At 38.3% G+C, this 16,534-nt stretch overlaps 1 pseudogene across 1 annotated transcript; it reads right to left on the reverse strand.

Annotated features, from left to right (window-relative positions):
- Positions 1-14,905: 14,905 nt before the first annotated feature.
- LOC150091344 (dnaJ homolog subfamily B member 4 pseudogene) lies at positions 14,906-16,162 on the reverse strand (annotated as a pseudogene). Its single transcript, XR_016547546.1, has 2 exons — positions 15,004-16,162; positions 14,906-14,966 (listed from the first exon to the last, which is right to left on the reverse strand). The product of XR_016547546.1 is annotated as a dnaJ homolog subfamily B member 4 pseudogene (transcript).
- Between the last annotated feature and the right edge of the window lie 372 nt (positions 16,163-16,534).

Consider the following 16,534-nt stretch of genomic DNA (forward strand, 5'->3'; position numbering starts at 1 on the left):
TGCTTGTGCCAAGAGAGATTAGAAGTCAGGGTAATCCCCAAAAGAGATATATCATTTTGCCTAGAAATCTGAGTGTCACTAAAGATAAGCATAGGAGCAGAAGAATCCTTTTTGCGAGATATAAGACAAGACTGAGTTTTAGAAGGGTTGAAATCAACTAAGTTGTCTTTGCCTCACTGGAGAATTCCATGAAGATTAGCATTTAAGGAATTGGTAGCAGATTTTTGAGAAGTTGAGGCTGATTGAACAGGGCAAGGGTTCTCAAAATGGAAAGTGGAATGCAATGTGCTATCATCAGCAAAACTATGGATAGGATTTCCAGTCAATGGAAGAAGGTCATTAATATACAAGAGGAAAAGAGTTGGGGGAAATAACTGAACATTGGGGGGACACCGCAATTAGTGGAGAAGTTAGAAGACAGAGAGCCATCTGCCATCACCCTCAGCAAGCAATCAGAAAGAAAGTGGATAACCAATTACTAAAAACAGTTGGCAAACCATAAGATGGAAGCTTGTTTAGAAGACCTTTATGCCAAACACGATCGAAAGCTTTTGAGATGTCAAGAGCAACTACTTGTGTTTCACCGAACCTTTCCATTGAATTAGTCCATAAATGGGTAACATAAGCCAGAACATCACCAGTGGATCGACACTGATGGAACCCATACTGGCGATCGTTGATGGAAGGTTTCTAGGTAGTTTAAGAGTTGGCGGTTAATTGATTTCTCCATTACTTTAGAAAGAGTAGAAGTAATTGCAATGGGACGATAATTGGTTGGGAGGGATTCGTCACCCTTTTTAGGAACTGGCTGGATATGAGCAAATTTCCAAGCAGAAGAAAAAACACCTTTGGAATAAGAAAGTGAAAAAAAAGGCAGCAAAGAATAGGAGTAAGTTCAGGAGCACAGGTTTTGAGAACAGGTGGAGAAATACCACCAGGACCTGGAGCTTTCTTAGCATCAAGATTCGTCAAAATCCTTCTGAGGGAAGACCACAGGAGGCATTGAATGGAGCATGTTGGGAATGGTGGGAGGTGTTTTACCAAGATCATTAATATATGAGTTGGAAGAAAAATGGGATCTTAGCAAGTCTGCTTTATCCTTGGCTGAAGTGACAACAGAACCATCTGGTTTGGACTGAGGTGGGAGCAGAAATGGGAAAAAGTTGCGGCCAATAGCTTTGGCAAGGGACCAGAATGCTCTGCTACCATTAGGCAAGAAGCAAGTTTTCTACTCTTAGCCTGTTCAAACTCTAGTTTGGACTGATTAATAACTGCTTTACAATTGTTGCGAGCTTTGGTGTAAGCAGAAAATGAAACTGAAGAATTAGAAGCAAGCCAATTACGATATGCAACATTTTTCTCTTGAACAGCCTTAGCATATTTATTGGAAAACCAAGGTTTAGATAAAGGACGAGATTTTAAAGAGGAGTGTTGGATAAAGGATTCCATTCCCGCAAGAATAATTTCACTGACACGATCTGAGCAGACGTTGACATCAGAAGTTTTGAAACAGAAGTTTTTTTTTTTTTTTTTTTGGCTGGTGCAGCATAAGCCATAGGCTTTCTTGCACCATACGGCCGTTACTAATACTAACAGTAATCCGACCAAGGAAAAGAAAAGAAATCTCGCAGGTCATCCCATTTTGCATTCTTGTAATGCCAGACAACACGAGGTTGGGAATAGCCATGAGATAAAGGCTCCATTGGAGAAGAGACAATCACCAAGTTGTGATCTGAAGTACCTAAAGGACCTCTCGCTTCGACTGTGTACTTAGAAAGGTTGTTTGTGCGAAAAAGATAAAGCGCGTTGGCTTTATGATTAGGATTGTCCGGTATTCTTGTAGGTAAATGAACAATCTGTGCAAGGTCATTAGTAATTGCAAAAGCCTCAGCATCTCGACTAGCTGGGTCGGCGTGACTAGAAAATGGAAGCTAGCTGGATTTGTGAACATTAAAATCACCAAGGAAAATTACCTCACTGCTAGGAAAGTTGGACTGGAGAAAATCAAGTCGCAAAGAGAGGAAGTCAAGAGTTCCAAGTGATTAATGGAGTTGGGAGAACAGTAGAGACAACAGATGAATTTTACACAATGTGGTAGAGAGATTTTAAGCCAGAGAAGATCAAAGAGAGTAGATTCCAAATTGCCAAGTCTCTGACAGGGAATATCAGAATGGACATATGCACAAGTACCACCTTTGAGGCGAAAGGAATCATACAGCGAATAATTTGGGCATCTGAGATGAGCAGTAGTTGAATGAACCGATAACTGAGATTCTGTCAGAAAAAGTACATGGGGTTTGGCAGACTGCAAGTGGAACTGGACATCGTTAAGATTAGAATTGAGACCACGTATAATTGTGAAATGAATTAGGAAGTGCTTGGGAGGTTTAGATCTTTTCGCAGATAAGCTTGCTCTATTAGTTTGACAATTCATGGTGTATTCAATAGTAAGAAAAAGTGGGTGGGACATGCTGTATGAAGTAATGAAATTTTTGGATATGGTGTACACATGGTAAGAATATACCCAGACCCTTGACATAATGTGGCCTTGACAATGCTCCATGCATACACACTACACGGACTCTCTCCAGTCACTATCTGGCAGAGTAGAGGTAGCAAGATTATACACTAGCTGATCCAGACACCTCCTAGAGAGTTACCAATAGGTTCGGTCCAGTGTAGTAACTAGTGGCCGGCCTGCAAATACCGTTTTAGAGCTGTACCCGAATATCAGTTCCATCAGCGTTTTAGACTCCCAGGTAGCATGTGCAGCTTGTCTGGCATATCTGAGAGAATGTCTGTGACAACCTCAAGGACCAAAAGTCTTGAGGGAAGGTATACCAGAAGTTAATCAAAATCCAATGGAGAGCTAGATGCCTTTGTGATAACTGAAAGGAAAGTGGCAGAGGAATTAGCATTAGTTGAGGCATATGATGCAAGAAAGCATACAGCATCAGCCAAAAAAAAAAAAAAAAAAAACCCTTTCCCATTTCACCCATTTGGTCACTCCAAATGTTTGTCTAGTTAGTTCAGTCTTAAATTTATTTAAGCTATCAACTTCCACAACAACACATGGAAGTCTGTTCTATCAATCAACTATCCACTGGCTAAAGGCAAACTTCCACACATCTATTCTACAACTGTCTTTCATCAATTTGAATCTGTGTGCTCCTCCCCTGGGTTCTTAATCCGAGCAAGCAAAAGTATCCTGTCAGCATTGAGAATTGTTGAAGCTAAACATAAAAAAGGCACCTGGGATAGATAGTATCTATCCAATTATATTAAAGGATGCAGCTAAGAAGGTAAGCAAATCCTTAGCCATCATTATGAGTGCATATCTGGATTCAGGGAAGGCCCCTGGGAATGGAGATATGTGAATATATATCCCCAGTTCATAGAGAGGGGGGTTAAAATTCGTGACATGAGTAATTATAGACCTTTTAAGCTTAACTTCTATTCCTGTCACAGGAATAGAAGGAAGAAAATAATACAGGTCCATCTGGACAGGAATGCAATTATACTGTAGTCACAGCACGGATTTGTTGAGGGGGCGGTCTTTTCTAACCAATATCATAAGTTACTATGATGCAATGACCAAGGAACTGGATGCAAAAAATAAATTTGATATCATATATTGTACTTAGATTTCAGGAAGGCTTTTGATACTGTTGCACATAACAGACTGCTGTATAAACTGGAACAAGGGGCATTAAGGGAAAGTTACTGCTATGGATAAAGGGATGGTTAAGTGGAAGAAGATGGAGTGGGTATCAATGGGCACTGCTCTTTGTGGACTGATGTTATTAGTGGAGTTATCTAGGGGTTGAGTGCTGAACCCATATAAACTGAAACTGGAACTATTGTTGTTCTCAATATTTATTAATGATACTGATGAAGGTGTATCAGGCTTAATGTCAAAGTTTGCAGATACAAAGGTTGGCAAGGTTGTTAACGACAGTAATCGGGATGAGCTACTGCAAAAAAAAAAAAAAAAAAACTGGGCCAACAGGCTGAGAAATGGTAGTTGTAGTTTAACATTGACAAATGCAAGGTACTGCATGTGGGTAGCAGTAATCCCAGAGTAACTTATCAACTGTGGTGTACTACACTCAGGGTAGTGGAGAAAAATGAGAGCTGAGAGCAATTGTGCAGTCAGATATGAAATTCTCTGAGCAGTGCAGACATGCTGCCAGAACAACTCATGGTGTTTTGCCAATGATATAAAGAAAATTTGCTAACAGGGATAAGGAGGTAATTATCCCTTTGTACAAGGCCATGGTTAGGCTGCATCTTGAGTACTGTATACAGGTCTGGAGGCCTCATTTTAGGAAAGATGTAATCTGCTGTAATGGGTGCAGAAAAGGGCAACCAGATTGGTGAAGGGAATAAAAAGGGTGCCCCTACCTAGAAAGGCACCATTTCTGCAAATTGTACTTCTGGAGACTAGGCACCTGTGGGGTGATCTGATTGAGGTGTTTAAAGACTTGAATGGATTAAGTAAGCTGAACGGCATTCTTCCTCTTTCTAAGACCACACACATGAGGAGGCATAATTTAAGTTGACGAAGAACTGCAAGATAGATTCAAGGAAGAACTAGAGAAATTCTTGGAAGGTATGGATGGGAAAAGTATATAGTGTTTTTTATTATTTTTTTTTTTGGCTGATGCTGTAAGCTTGTTTTCTTGCATCATTTGCCAATACTACTAATGCCAGTAGAGTCTGTGGTCAGGAAATAAATCAATTAATTTCAAGGAATTTTGTGTAGTGTAAAGAACCTGGGGGGGGGGGGAATGGATATGAATGATTTCATGTTTATAATATTTGTTACATAGACAGGCTGCATTAATAGAAATTTATTTATTTTTCTTTAAATACATTAATTTCAAAGTGTTTCTTGAAATATTAGCTTAATTTGTTGTATTGGAGTAATTCCAAAGTTTCATGCAACTTATAACTCCACAAACTTTTAATTTGCAGTTAATTTAATTGTTTCATGTTTCTATTTTATGATAGAAACATTTTCCTGAAAATTTAAATATAATTAATAAACTATTTTGTTAAAACTGAAGTATTTTAGCAGTTAAAAAAAAAACATAACCTATGCAAAATTTGCGATAATTATTAAAAAATGAAGAAATAAAAATTATTAAGCATTGCAATCTACTGGTAAAAAGCGCAAAATTAGTACACTCCAAGAACATTTCAAATATTAAAGTTAAAAATCTGGGGCTGTCAGGCAATGTAATTTACAGATAATTACACATTGAATTATTCAAATTCTCAAAATAATGACCTCTGCTGTTTATTTTTCCCATCACTTATATAATCTCAGAATAGTTTCTTCAAACTACTTTTTTGAAAGTTCCTTGATTGCATTTTTCATAGCTGCTATAACTTATACTTCACAAGCAAATTTTCATTCCCTTAGCTTTATTTTGAGAATAAATTAAAACCCACAAAGAACAGTTGAATAAAGAGGATGTTGTAAAACAGTTACAGAACTGTCTGATTTGTAATAGGATAAAAAAAAAAAATTCAAAAATTTAACAAGGCATCAGACTTCGGACAAATTTCAAGATGTTTCATATCTGAAGACAGAAAAAAGTAAAAAAAAAGTAAATTGCAGCCATTATCAACCCACTGCAGGATGGAAGCCTCCTCAACAATTCATGCTGAGGGAAAATGGACCATAATCTGCCACGCTGGTCCAGTGCGGGTTGGCAGATCGACCGTATTCAGCAGTCAGGGGCTTGCATTAGCATTAGTAGAGGCATTTGATGCAAGAAAGCAAGCTTATGCAGCGTCAGCCAAAAAAAAAAAAAACCCACTTCCACTTCACCCCTCTGTTCGTTCAAAATACCTGTCCAGCTGAGCCTTAAACTTATTTAGGCAATCAACCTCCACCACAAGGGATGGCAGTCTGTTCCACCAACCAACCAACTGCTGGCTAAAGGCAAATTTCCGCACGTCTATCCTACATCTGTCTTTCCTCAATTTGAATTTATGCCCTCTCAGGTGACTTTTCTGAGCTAGAGGAAGAATCCCATCAGCATTGAGCATGCTTAAACCATTCAAGGCTTTATACACCTCTATCAGATCACCTCGCTGGTGCCTAGTCTCCAGACACTGTAATTTGCAAAACTAAAGCCTTTCTTCGTAAGAGCACCCCTTTGTTCCATTCACTAATCTTGTTGCCCTTCTCTGTACTCGTTCCAGCAGCTCTACATCCTTCTTGAAATGAGGCCTCCAGACCTGTATACAGTACTCTAGGTGTGGCCTGACCATTGCCTTATACAATGGAATAATCATCTCCTTATCCCTGCTGGAAAAATTCCTGTATATCATTGACAATACTCCATGAGCTACTCTTGCAGCCCGTCTGCACTGCTCAGAGAACTTCATATCTGCCTGCACAATCACCCCAAGTCCCTTTCATTCTCTACCACTGTCAGTGTAGTACCACAGAGTTGATACGTTGCTCTGGGGTTGCTGTTTCCCATGTGTAGTACTTTACATTTGTCAATGTTAAACTTCATTTGCCACCTCTCAGCCCATCTGTTCAACCTTTCCAGATCCTGTTGCAGCAGCATAGTGTCAGTAGTGTCCTTGACAACCCTGCCAACCTTTGTATCATCTGCAAACTTGGACATTAAGCTTGATATACCATCATCAATATCATTTATAAATACAGAAAACAATAATGGACCCAACACTGAGCCCTGAGGGACTCCACTAATAACATTAGTCCACGATGAGCAGTGTCCATTGATTACCACTCTCTGTCTTCTCCCCCTCAACCACCCCTTTATCCATAGCAGCAATTTGCCTCCAATGTCACACTGCTCCAATTTGTGTAGCAGTCTTCCATGTGCAACAGTATCAAAAGCCTTTCTAAGATCCAAGTATATAATATCAAAGTTATTCCCTGCATCCAGTTCTTTTGTAACTGCATCATAGTATCCAATCAATTTGGTCAGGCAAGACTTCCCCTTAACAAAACCATGCTGTGTCTGAGCTATAACTGAAGTCTTGTCTAAATGAACCTGCAGTGCTTCTTTAACCAGTGCCTCCATTAATTTTCCTGGAACAGAAGTTAAGCTCACAGGTCTATAATTACTTGTGTCAGCCTTTGATCCTTCTTTGTGAATTGGGGTCACATTTGCACATTTCCAGTCTATGGGTACCTCCCCTGAGTCCAAGGAAGCTCTCATAATTATGGCTAAGGGTTTGCTTACTTCCTTTGCTGCCTCCTTTAATATAACTGGATAGATCCGATCCAACCCGGGTGCCTTTCTTGTGTTTATCTTCAACAGTTTCTCCTCCACTTTACTCCCAGTTATTTCAAGATTCTGTAGCTTACTGCTAGAGTTGAATACATCTCTGGCATTCCCCTTGCTGAATAACTCCTCATGTGTGAATGTCGATGCAAAATATTCATTTAGTTTGTTAGCTACCTGAGCAGGATCATCAACAGTTGACCCATCAATATCAAGTGGACCAATCTGATTCATCCCCTTCCTTCTAGAGTTTACATAAGTAAAGAACTCTTTGCTGTTTTTCTTTGCATCCCTTGCCAAGGATTTCTCGTAATCTGCCTTCGCCTGCCTAACCTCCTTTGTAACTTGGTTGCATATCAACTTGTATCTATCATAGGCTTCTGTGTCATGTGTTAATTTGTAAGTATCCCATGCATTTTTCTTCTCTGCCATATGCCTCATTAGTTCATCTGACATACATTTTGGCCTAAACCTTGAACAATATTTCTTAGTTGGTATGTAAAGCCTAGTAGCTTCCAAGATAAGTTCTTTGAATGCTTCCAATTTTGAATTTGCTGTTGGTAACATCATCAGTTGGTCCCACTGTATAGAATTTAAATACTGTCTCAGTCCATCGTAGTCGCCTTTATGGAAGCAATAACCCTTCCCTTTACCCCTAATGGTAGTTACCTCTTTGAGTAAATCCCACTTCAGCACACTGTGATCATTGCCACCTAGTGGTTCATTTATCTGCAGATTCTTAATGCATGAAGAATCACTGCTGATAATCAAATCAAGAGTATTACTCCCTCTAGTTGCCTCCCGAACATGCTAATGTAGAAAACAGTCATCCAATAAATCCACAAAAGCCCTGCTAGTGTGTGAGTAACCAGCCCCCAAATTCCAGTCAATATCTGGGAAATTAAAATCTCCCATTATAAGACTCTCTGATTTACTGGCCCACTCTATTTCCCTGTACAGTTCCTTATTATACTCATCAGAGTCATTAGGCCTATAGCACACTCCTACTCTCAATTTTGATCTCCCAATGCTTATGTCACACCAAACTGACTCAACACTGCACTGTCCAGCGATGTCGACTGGCTTCACTTCCTTGGTTTTTATGTGTTTCTTAACTAATAGCATAACCCCTCCCCCCTTCCTATCCTGTCTATCCTTTCTGTAGACGTTGTACTCCCCAAATATGCAGTTCTGCATCCCTTATATCTGTGTGACACCACGTCTCTGATATCCCAACAATATCTGCCTTTGATGTTTTGAGCAATACCTCAAATTCATCAAATTTATTTACTAAACTCCTAGCATTGGTGTACATGCAAGTATACCTGCACCTGTTTCTATTCTTAGCTACCCTAACACAACCCACGTGTTTACTTGTACCGCAATGGCTCCCAGCAGTCTCTGAAATACCATGCATCTTGTTTTTCAGGCTTCTGCTCATTCTAATAGAAGCAGTGCAAGAATCTCTTTCACCTCTGCCAGTAGCTACTGTCAATAATGCTGAGGTATTAAAACTGAGGAATTAAAACTGAAGTATTTTAGCAGTTAAAAAAAAAACATAACCTATGCAAAATTTGCAATAATTATTAAAAAATGAAGAAATAAAAATTATTAAGCATTGCAATCTACTGGTAAAAAGCGCAAAATTAGTACACTCCAAGAACATTTCAAATATTAAAGTTAAAAATCTGGGGCTGTCAGGCAATGTAATTTACAGATAATTACACATTGAATTATTCAAATTCTCAAAATAATGACCTCTGCTGTTTATTTTTCCCATCACTTATATAATCTCAGAATAGTTTCTTCAAACTACTTTTTTGAAAGTTCCTTGATTGCATTTTTCATAGCTGCTATAACTTATACTTCACAAGCAAATTTTCATTCCCTTAGCTTTATTTTGAGAATAAATTAAAACCCACAAAGAACAGTTGAATAAAGAGGATGTTGTAAAACAGTTACAGAACTGTCTGATTTGTAATAGGATAAAAAAAAAAATTCAAAAATTTAACAAGGCATCAGACTTCGGACAAATTTCAAGATGTTTCATATCTGAAGACAGAAAAAAGTAAAAAAAAAAGTAAATTGCAGCCATTATCAACCCACTGCAGGATGGAAGCCTCCTCAACAATTCATGCTGAGAGAAAATGGACCATAATCTGCCACGCTGGTCCAGTGCGGGTTGGCAGATCGACCGTATTCAGCAGTCAGGGGCTTGAACCCCGGTCTACTCAAAGACCGTGTGCCACTGCACTCCCACTCCTGACCACTCGGCTATGGAGGCCTTCTGCGAAGACAGAAAAACTTGATATCAATATGCAACAAATACTAGGCACCTTAAGAATTTTAGGCTCCAGGGAAACCTGGCACTTGGGCTCTATTATAGCAAACAAATGAATTACCCAAATTATCTGACAGTTATGTTTTGTAAACCACTTTGTGCTCAGCAAGTGCACACATCACATAGTAAATAGAACTGATATTGCACTTCTTTTGGAGAAGTCCTGGCAATATCTTGATGTTGCTAGCAATCCATCCGTCAGTGCAGATGGCTATTATATTAGAGACCTATTCACTGTTTCTAGTGTGTTGGTAATTTTATTCCTCATGCAGTTTTTAAGAAATAGATTTTTTATATGCATCACATTTATTTAAAAGTAATATTAATAATATTTAGAATAATAAAATGTATGTTTGGTGCAGCGACTTTGGAACAAGTGGAAGTGAAACAAACCCAGGGACTAGAATCTGGTGAGTATAGGCTTGGCACACCTTGGTGATTCTCTTCTACTTCTCTCTCTCTCTCTCACACACAAAACATAAGCCACAGGCTTCCTTGCACCATACAGCTAATGATAATTAGATTCACATCAATCTCCAACTTTTGTAGAACACCATGGAAAAATAAGTACAAGTTGACATTTCAGCACAAATGGATTGTTTTTAATTATGAATAGTCATGCCAGAAAATGAAACACTACCAGCCATATGGGCTTGTAAGTTGCCCACTGTAATTTGTTTAATGAAATAAATACAGGAACTAATTGATTTTATTTTATTTCTTGGTATGAATAAAGTGGATCACGTGAAACTGAACATTTTATATATTTTTATGAAGCTATTTTGTTTTATTTATTTCAGGTTTACCATCTGTGCATTCTTCCTCTTCTGTATCCATGTATGTAATATACAAAGGGTACTAGGAAAGTTTTGCAATACAGCTTTGTTTATTTAATTTTTTCAAAGTAATTTCCTCTACATTCAATACACCTCTCCATCCTCCGAAACCAATCTTTAAACCAGTTCTGCCAAGTTTCACTAGGGAGTAAAGCACACTCGTTGTCCCAAGCCCGTAGAAGGTCCTCATCACTGGAAAACCGCCTCCCTTTTAGCTTCATTTTCACATGTGGGAACAGTGCAAAGTCGCAGGGAGCAAGGTCTGGACTGTAGGGAGGGTGCTCGAGAAGTTTCAGTCCTGTCGTGATCAAATATTTGGTGCAGGCTTTGGCGCGGTGAGCTGGAGCATTATCGTGATGGAGGTACCAGGTGTCCATTCTTGACTTTGGCCGCAGGTTCTTCATAGATCCAATGACTTTAGGCAGGCATTGTTCAGTATACCACTTAGCTGTGACTGTCTTCTGCGTGTCCAAAACGACACGTTCCACAATTCACTTGATTTGAAAAATACAGCTATCATTTTCTTCTTTACAGATCGGGATTTTCTGACAATTACGGGTGTGTCGTCATCATCAAAGACCCAAACTTTGTTTTGAGCCTTGGTCGGCAGATCGTAATAGTACAGCCAAGTCTTGTCACCTGTCACGATGTTGTTCACATACCGAGATTGTCCCTTATCAAACTTTTTTAACATCTCCCGGCACCAAGTCACACGTCGTGTCATCTGCTCTTCAGTCAGTTGATGCGGCACCCAGAGAGAACAAAGTTTCTTCACGTGCAAATGATCTTGCAGAATCGAACGAATTGCTGGTGCATTTAGGCCCAAAGTATCCTCTATCTGTTGGTAGGTCACTCGCCTGTTTTCGTCAAGCATTTTCCTCACAGCAGTAACGTTTTCCTCCGTAACTGACATTCGTGGCCTTCCAGCCTCTCAGAATCCTCCAGAGTGAAATTTCCCCTTTGGAATTCTCTATACCACCTGAATATCGTTGTACGATGTGGACAATCATCATCTAGTGCAAGAGTCATTTCTTCTAAGCACTGGTCTATGGTTAAACCATGCACGAAATTATACCGCAAAACTGTCCTTATCTCATTTCGTGACCACGATGCCATCGCAAGCACTTTACACTCTCACTACTAATGAATAACTGAGCCCATTGACTTGGCGCGGCGGCTACTATGCACGTATGAACATGTCTCAACATGCAGCAACAAGCAGCTTCCTGTGATTCATTGTTGTGTCATATTGCAAACTTTCGTAGTACCCTTTGTATATGTTATATTTCTGTAATATATATGTTATCTTCTATTTCACTTTTAAAGTTTTCTTTGTCATCTCTATATCCTTGTCTTCCTAGATATTAGCATTTTACCATTTTCTACTTGCTTGGAGAGGGTTGGAATCAAACTCCCTAGAGACCAGAGGGAACTTGCCCCAGTCTAAGCTTCAGGCTGGACTGGAGGGGAGAAAGTTCCTCAGACAATGACACCACTTCCCTAAGAGCTATTCAAGCTCATTTTCTATACAACATGCAAATCAGACTGTGAACACATGTTTGTTTATACAGATCTAATATACTACAAATATACTACATCTAACCCCATGATTAAAGTAATCAGTGTGCCAAGGAGTTTCCAAAAAACCACCAATCAGTCTCTACTGGTTGGTGGATTTTTGTTCCATATTACATCTCCACATTCATATTACACTTTTCAAATCACTTCATTACACACTGGGTACCCTCACATTTTATTGACAGTAACAACCATGTAGAGTTGACTGCCAAGGCTGAAAATGTGGGCAAGAACAGAGGCAGATGCCATCCCTCCAGTTCCAGAAATGTCATGACTGCGCATATTGATATTACAGAGAAGTGAGTATTTTCCTAGTACTAGTAAATAAAGTACCCTCTCCTCCAGTTCTGAAAAACTATTTCTACCCTGGTAACGGTACACAACATTCCATCTAAATGTCTCACACCAAAGCCACTATGGAAAAAACTGTGACCAAAGAACAATAACTAATATAGTTTAGGTAACTAGACAGCACCATAAGCTAATTCTTAGAAAAAAAATTATCATTTGTTAATAAAATAAATTATAATGCTTGAGGTATCAAGTACCCCAAGGTTTGGTGTTGGGCCCACTGTTTGTTTTGTATATTTATCAATGATATTGATGAAGGTATATCAGACTTAGCGTTGAAGTTTGCAGATGATACAAAGGCTGGCAGGGTTATTAATGATAGCGACGGCAGTGTGCTACTGCAACAGGATCTAGAAAATTTGGGCAGATGGGCTGAGAAGTGGCAACTGAAGTTTAACATTGACAAATGCAAAGTACTGCATATGGGTAGAAGTAACCCCAGAGAAACATACCAATTGTGTGGTACTACATTTAAGAGTGATATAAAATGAAAAAGACCTGGGAGTAATTATACAGATATGAAGTTTTCTGAGCAATGCAGACAGGCTTGGCACCTCCGTAGCCAGGAGCAGCAGTGTGTAGCACATGCTTTTTGATTAGACCGGGGTTCAAGCCCGTGACCACCAAATACGGAAAGGTCAGAGAATGACCACCACATATCCCCAGAGCAATATGGCCTTAGTTGCTAATGCTCCTAAAACCCAAATAACAAACAAACAAACAGCAGACAGGCTTCAAGAGCAGGTCATGGGGTTTTGTTATGATATACAGAAATTTTGCTAGCAGGGAAAAGAAGGTGATTATCCCTTTGTATAAGGCAATGGTCAGGCCATGCCTTGAGTACTGTGTACAGGTCTGGAGGCCTCATTTTAGAAAGGATGTAGATTTGCTTAAGCATGTACAGAGAAGGGCAACAAGATTGGTGAGGGGAACGAAGTGATCCACTTACCAAGAGAGGCTTAAGTTCTGCAAATTGCAGTGGCTGGAGACTAGGCACCTGCGAATTGATCTGATTGAGGTGTATAAGGCCTTGAATGGGTTGAGCATGCTGAATTCTGATGGGATTCTTCCACTTGTTCAAATTATGAACCTAAGGGGCATAAATTCAAATTGAGGAAAGACAGTTGTAGAACAGATGTGCAGAAATTTGCCTTTAGCCAGTGGGTGGTTAATTGCTGGAACAAACTTCCATCTGTCATTATGGAAGTTGATAGGTTAAATAAATTCAAGGAGGAACTGGACAAACATTTAGAGGGAATAGTTGTGTGAATTTTTGGCTGATGCTACATAAGCTCATACGCTTGCTTTCTTGCCACTATTACTATTACCCTCACACAACCATTAAAGGGTTAAAATTATATTTTGTAATTTTTATTGGAAATTATAATTATATTTGTTGGAATTAAATTACATAATAAATAGGGCTCTGGATTTACAAGGGACACAGTGTTCAAAACAGAAAATATTAGTAACTGTGGAGTGCTCATACTTGCCAACCAAAACAAGATTATTATCTTGTTTTAGTTGGCATCCAAAAATTCATAACCAGTGAGAACTGATGCATGTGAAATATCCTACATCAGTTCTCACTGGTTACAAAGTTTGGATGCCAGGATAATTATACGTGTGTGCCTGAACTTGTAATTAGTAATGATCATCTTGTCATTTTATAAAAGATTTCTGAAGTTTAACAACTGGAATGGTGTTCCAGTGCATTCTGGCTGAATTGAAATGGTGTAAATACCTAAAGTTATTATCACTTTTTTTTTTTTTTTTTGAAATCTCCATCTTGTCAGGGCCACCACTAAACATTATTTTAAAAACTTCTTTTTCTTGAACTATTGAACTACAGGACTTTCAGACCATCACAATTTACAATTTGTTCACTAGATATATTTATACTCAACACGGAAGTCTCTTGACAAATAACTTCTTTTGTTGTGCAATTTCAGCATAATAAGGGCTGAGGCCATTATGTATGCATTTTCTTATCTTCCCTATCTGTTTTTCTTTGCTTGATTAATTTCATAATTTAATATATAACCATCTTATTAAGTCATAAGAACTGTATTTTTTTTTTTTTTTTTTTGGCTGATTCTGTATAAAGCTTGCTTCATGTATCATTTTGCCAATACTAATAACTGTATACAGGTCTAACAAAAGAGACAGATACAAAATAATATACATTATTACAAACAAACGTCTTAAACAAATTCAATTATCTACGGGTGACAGGTATTTACCTCTGAAAACAGCTATAAAAGTTAAAAGCTTCAAAAAATTCTACTCTCCCCATTGAGGATTGGAAATAATTAAATAATTTAGTATAAATAAAGCAATGTTTTAATTGTAAACATTTAAAAACCATGTACATACCGAAACGGCATTTGTACATTCAAAAAATTCGCAGAAATAGGTACACAGCATAAATTTGATTAGACAAGAATCCTTGAGAAGAAAGGCATACTAAAAATTAAAGTCATATCGATGCACTTCTTTACAGCATCATTATTTTCAGCCACTGCTGCGATTGCTTTTCCCAGCCAATTCATATACATAAGCTACCACAGTTCCAGGTGCTTTCTTATATAATGTGAATGAGTGATTTACACTCATTCACATTATATAACTGTCAGTTAAGGCAGGCAATCGCGTAGAATTCCTTTAGTCTCTTCTGAAAGACTCTCTGGAAATATAATGTCAAACGTCACAATGAGATCACCTGTTTTTGCAGGGTTTTTCGTAAAAGGCAGTCCTAGGCCAGGTAACCGGTGTATAGTGTTAGGTTTCACTACATCATCTATCCTCAAAATTTGCTTTTCCCCCGTCAGTGTTGGAATTTGTAGCTGAGTTCCGCACAACGCCTCTGTAAGTGTTATTTTTGCTGTGTACTTAATATTGGCGCCATCTCTTTTGAAAATGGAATGTGGCTTATCCTTGATCACAAAAACAATGTCCGCAGGTATTACGTTCGGTCGTTGATCTCCTTCTCTCTGAAAAGTGATTTTTGTTCCAGCCTTCCAGCCAGGTCTAATAGCAATATCAATAATTTTCTCCTCAATTCGTGTACTTTGGCCATCAATGTTCAACACTTGCTTAACAACCTTCATTTTCTTAGTACACCCTTTTAAAATATCTTCTAAAGCGATATACAGTTCACGTTCAACTGGCGGATCTTGTTTTCGTGTTTTATGTGGAAAATTTGAGCTGTGAAACTGGTTACCACTTCGACTGAAATGGGCAAAATTAGCACTCGTTCCCTCATTCGTGAAAAACTGGTTGGCACCATCAAATGAATTATCGTCCGTTTGGAAGAAAAACTCAAAGGAATCACCAGTTCTAAAAGACCTCTCAGCTTCAAAAAACCTGTCAAAGGTGGCCCATGGATCTCCATGGAAAGTATATGTAAAGTTAGTATTTGTTCCTCCCCTTCTGTCATTTATTGGACCTTCTTCCCCACATTGATCATACACTTCTCTTTTCTTTCTATCACTAAGAACTTCATAAGCCTCTGCAACTTCTTTAAACCTTTCTTCTGCCCCTGATGATTTATTTTTATCTGGATGGAATCGCAAGGCAAGTTTCCTATATGCTTTTTTAATTTCTTCCTCAGAAGCACCTCGGTTTAAACCTAGTATTCTGTAATAATCTTTTCCCATCGTAATGTCAGTAAGCAATCATAATTTAGTATTATAATCATTATTCATTAAAATAGCGATAATATTATCTTTTAAAAAATAAACTAATTAATTAGTAAAATGACTAATTTTGGTGTTGAAAAAAAAACAAAAAAAACGAACGCTTTCCAATATCAACAAATTGGACTCACGTCGATTTCCTTGAATACTATCAACGCACTTTTCAAATATTATAACCAGTAACACACTCACAGTTTATTTTGCATGCTATCGTTAATCGCGAAATGTGAACGTACTGGAAACTTCTACAGAACAACGTATTATCGAAAATACTGACGCAACTTAAAGATAACACGTGCTGCCATCTACTGTGTACTTTGATCCATTCCGAGCGTGAGAGTCACAAAAACATTTTAGTGCGATAATTCTAAATAAAACAGTAGCAATAAAAGGAGGAAGTGGTGCTTGCTGTTCATTGTGAAAAAAAAAATATATAAATAATAATAATAAATA

Source organism: Mastigoproctus giganteus, chromosome 1 (genome assembly GCF_048544385.1).
Source record: "Mastigoproctus giganteus isolate SK-2022 chromosome 1, ASM4854438v1, whole genome shotgun sequence".
Taxonomy (NCBI): Eukaryota; Metazoa; Arthropoda; class Arachnida; order Uropygi; family Thelyphonidae; genus Mastigoproctus; species Mastigoproctus giganteus.